Source organism: Cornus florida, unplaced genomic scaffold, assembly GCF_030987335.1.
Source record: "Cornus florida cultivar Cherokee Brave unplaced genomic scaffold, ASM3098733v1 CherokeeBrave_3.0.0_Hap2_Chr03, whole genome shotgun sequence".
NCBI lineage: Eukaryota > Viridiplantae > Streptophyta > Magnoliopsida > Cornales > Cornaceae > Cornus > Cornus florida.
In genome coordinates this window covers 87,502,095-87,507,205 of record NW_026775573.1, presented here as the reverse complement: position 1 = coordinate 87,507,205, position 5,111 = coordinate 87,502,095, and positions in this window count along the sequence as shown.

Below are 5,111 nucleotides of genomic sequence, written 5' to 3'. Positions count from 1 at the left end.
AAGCAACACAATCCTCTAAACAAGTATTACGTTAGAAGAATATAGAGGATTTAGAAAAATTTATCTGCTACCCAAATGCCCTTTCATACCTCTGCAATAGGTTCTTAAGAAAACAATTTATGTAGTAGAGGCTTGATAGAACATGATGGAATCGTTCGCAAAAAACAAGAGAGAAATAGATGGAACTTGGGGGCACACATGAATCCCAGATAAAACTCGATGCTGAAAGGCCACTTGCAAAGAATGAGAAAGAGCTTCTGCACACAAAATAAATAAATAGGGGGATAAAGGATCCCCTTGTCTGAGGCCTCGTGTGGGACAAAACAGCCCCACAAGTCTACCATTAATCATCACAGAATACGAAACCGTGGAGATATAGGCATGAATTAATTTAATCCAATGAGCATGAAAACTCAATTTCTCAAGGATGGCCAACAAAAAAGGCTATTCTATACAATCATAGGCTTTACTCATATCCAATTTCAAGGCAAGAAATGCTTTTTTACCTTTACGTTTATTTTTAAGGTAATGGAGAATCTCATGAGAAATTAGGATATTATCCGTAATTTGGCGTCCTGGAACGAATGCACTCTGAGATTCACTAATAATAGAGGGAATAAGTTCTCTAAGCCTATTAGTAATCACCTTAGCAATGATCCGATAAGCCACAGAACATAATGATATTGTCACCTTAGCAATGATCTCTGGCTTAATAAGATGCCAATATCGCTGATAAAATAATAGAGTCATCAGGACCCGGAGCTTTGCATGGCTGCATATAAAAAATAGCACAACATATTTCCTCCTTAGATGGCTGTCGAAGTAAGTGAATATTCATGTCAGGAGTAACTCATGGCTGAATGTGCTGTAGGAATTGATCAATACCAACCCGATCAGTTGTACGAAACAAGTCTTGAAAATAGGTGAGAAAGAGATCCTGAATCTGGGAATCCTCTTCAATCCAACTACCAGAGGAATCCTCTATCCCAGAGATATGATTTTGCCTTTGCCGACGAATAGTAGAGGTGTGGAAGAATTTAGAATTTAGATCGATCCCCCAACTGCAACCATTGAGTCTGGGACTTCTGAAACCAATACAATTCCTCCTGTCGCCAAGAAGATTGTAACTAGCACTCCACTGTACGGACTTGCTCAAGATCGTAGCCATCCGGGTTCTCTTTCAATTGTTGCAATCAAATTTAATTAAATGCTTTATTCCTAGCCCATTGGATCAACGATCTTTTACAAGACTTGAGTTTTTCAGACCACCGGAACAAAAGAGACCCAGAAATTGGAACACACCAAGCATTCCGAACAATATCATCTCACATAGGGTCAGACAGCCATCGGGCATCGAAATGAAATTGACAAGATTTCTTATGAAAAGCTGGCAAAAGATTAAGTAGCATAGCACAATGATTAGACCCCGCCATTGTAAGATGACGAAGTCGAGCCTGGGGAAACATCTGTCTCCAATCCTTACTGCTTAAAGCGCGATCCAAGCGTTCTTTAATATTGGCGAAGCCACGACGATGGTTACACCACGTAAAGGAGTGGATTCTTTTCTGTTAGGCTAGTGTACTCATTTTAGGTTCTCGATCCTATTACGAATTTAAATACTTATTACATATAAATATTATATGACCCTGTTGTAATTGAGAGGGCTCAATATAATTTTAGGCTTTAAGAAAAAAATATAAAAGTAACTTTTTAATATTTAATATATTAATATTAATAATAATTAAGTAACATTTATTTTATTATTATATGTATTTTTTATCTCTTGTACCGGGTCTATATAAATAAAAGCAGGAATTGTACAAGAAGACAAGAGTTAAAAAATAATTGGCCAGACCATCGTACATGCACGACAAGCCTCTGACAAAACATGTGTGAAGCTCGAATTGCCATTGAACATAAGGACAGACGTAAATACAAGAATTAAATAAATAAAAAAATATCATCTAACTAATTAATTCAATTAGACGAATCCTCCTGTCTAAAAAATTTCATTAGCCTAATATAGGAAACTTGTCTAGATATTAATGTTCAGTTTGAATTATCCAATCCATTTTAATTCTTTAAATAAATGTTTGTTAAATATTTTATTAAAAAACAAGTGAAAAATCGTGTTTGGTTAATATATATATAAGACAAAAATTAATTTTTTTTTTTAAAGTTTAGAATCTTATCTCTAAAAATGCATGCGCCTGAAAGATAATTAATTTGTGATATGATTATAATAAAAGCGACTATGTTTTGGCATTACTTTCTCCTCAACATTTTATTTTATTATTTTATTTTTTTGTGTGCGGGTAAAAAGGGTAAGTGCACAGATAAGATAATACTATTAGGTAACTATTTTGTTTTGTTTCTTGTCTGTTACTAATTTAAATATGCATGATTTAATAAAAAAACGAATCTAAAAGTTTATTCATTAATTAACCTAATATATAAAATTTGTCTATATATAAATTTTTACTAACTTAAGAAAAGCCAGTAACTTTATTATATATATATATATTTTTTCCACGGCAAGAAAGAGGATAATATTAACTTCACATCTTATTGTCACATGTGATGTGCCGAATGATTGTTCAAATTTGGTTTTGTATGGTTTGCCATAAGTTTTATATGGTTGGGCCTCCAATGCTTGTAAGGCTATATGCATACGTTGGGCCTTTGGACCTCGTACATTTCTTATATTTATACATCCTACCTTACTTACACATTAGTGCCTGTTTGGGGGAGCTGCTTAGGGCCTTCAAACGGGCTTCCAAGCCCAAGAAGCCCTTCCAAAAAAAAATAGTGTGTTTGGTGATACAAAGAAAAAGGAATTCTAATGAAGTGGAAGTCCAAATCATTGTTCAAGTAAGCTTGAAAAATCTGCTTTTGGAACTCGTTCTCGGGAAGCCACGCTGATTTTAAGTAATAATTTTCAGTTATAAATTTGCCCTTATTTTAAAAGGGGAGAACATAAGACAGTTCGAGGATTTACAGAAAAACTCCCGATTGAATCCAACTTCTATTTGATCTCAAAGATTGAAGAAGAAAAGAGTTATAAAGATATGTGAACTTTTGTCCTAAAAAAATCAACTAGTTGTAGAATTCTAAATAATCTTTCTAAATCTCAATATATATATATATATATATATATATATATATATATATATATATAATATTGTAAGAACGAACTTGTTTTTAAAGTATTTTGTTTGCTTTCAAGGGTTATATTATAACTATAAATTAGAATGATATTGGGTCATTCAGGAACCAAAAACAAGAAAAAGAAAAAGAAGAAGATTGAATGAATTTTATTTATTTATTTATTTTTCAAAGAGTAATTTGGGCACCCCACCATAAAATATGGGCCAATGGGTCAAACTAAATTACTTAGTAAGCCCAAATCCACTTGAAATGGGTCAAATGATAATTATGATAATTGTCATAAATGATATATGTGTGTATATATATTTATCAATTTATTTTTTTATAGTTGGTACAACTACACATGTCTCTTCTAAGACTTGAACTCCTGACCTCCCTTTGGGAAGGAAAAGACTGGTACCGCTAGGCCATTGGTATTTTTATAATTATTATAACTATTATAAGAAAGAATATTATCAAGAATAATACATATTTTATTGGTTAATTATCATGAGCAAAGCAAGTTACAATTTTACCCCTCCATGAAGCATATAAATAAAGGTCCTAGGGTGGAGAAAGGGAGGAAGACTCAGAGAGAAGATTGAAACTCTATCAGACTCAATACTCTCCAAACACTCAAGCTCTGAATGTGACACCCCTCGATTTCATAACACAGGTTGATTAGGTCCGCGCACGAGACCGAGGGGATATCAAATAATTAAGTAATAAATGAACACGGAATACAAAAGAATAAATAAAAAATAAATAGATAAAGCTGAAAGGAAGACTAAAATAATTAAATGAATAAATCCTCCAAGAATAAAATCCTTTAATCCTCAAAGATAAATTCTCCAGAAGAATACAACTCGGAAATCTTTAAACATGGACCCCTAATAAAATCCCATAACTGAAAATAATAAATGTCCAAAACTAAAATAACTAATCAGAAGATAAAATCCTACGTCGATGACACCGGAAGAGTGATGATGCCAAGTCTCTGATCTGTACGAACAGCTACTAACAATGCTACTGACGAGAACCTGAAAAATATAACAATGGTGAGTCAAAACTCACAATAAGTCCTTTCTACGACAACCCAAACAGAGACCGGAGAAACTATACATCTATACCTAACTCATGTAATAGCTACATAGTCGATAAGTATATATAAATATACATACTAAAGACTCTTACTGAATTAAGGCAGACTCAACCGTGTAGTGGGTATCTCATGCAAATCTCACACAAAAGTGGTCACGAGTCTCCTTCTACCAAGGAACACACATCCCTAATCCAGCTACCCATCTTAATTGGTAATATACACCTACATTCTAACCACTGATCTTGAGATCTCAAGCTTATATCGTGGCATATATCTATATATATATAAATCAATATCCTATCCATAATAATAAAATAAACTATTTGCCAGAGTCTTTCAATTGCATGTCATTCACATGGTTTCGTGAACTGACACGAAAAGATGAGACTAAACTTATTAGCCAGTCCATCCACATAATCCAAAACAAAGCTATATCCTGACAATGGTACACATAGAACCAAATCTTGACATTGGTCCTCAAACAAATCCAAACATATATATATATATATATATATATATATATATATATATATATATATATATATATCATGTTTCAAAATTATAAAATACAAACATGCAATTGATTATAATCATATCTTATCATAACAACACATAACATATAATTTCATGTTATCAAATCACAAGAATGACTTATAATTTACTTAAGCTTCCTGTAACGAACATCTCAACATAATATGAACCCTAAGCATACTAATATTTTATATTTACAGCCAATTAAGAGTTCCACAAACATATTCCATGTTAATCACTTAATCCCAAGTTGTTAAAACAATTCAAAAGATTAAAATCAACAATTCTTAATTAATTGCATGCAACGTTATTTTCATGCCTTTGAATTCAC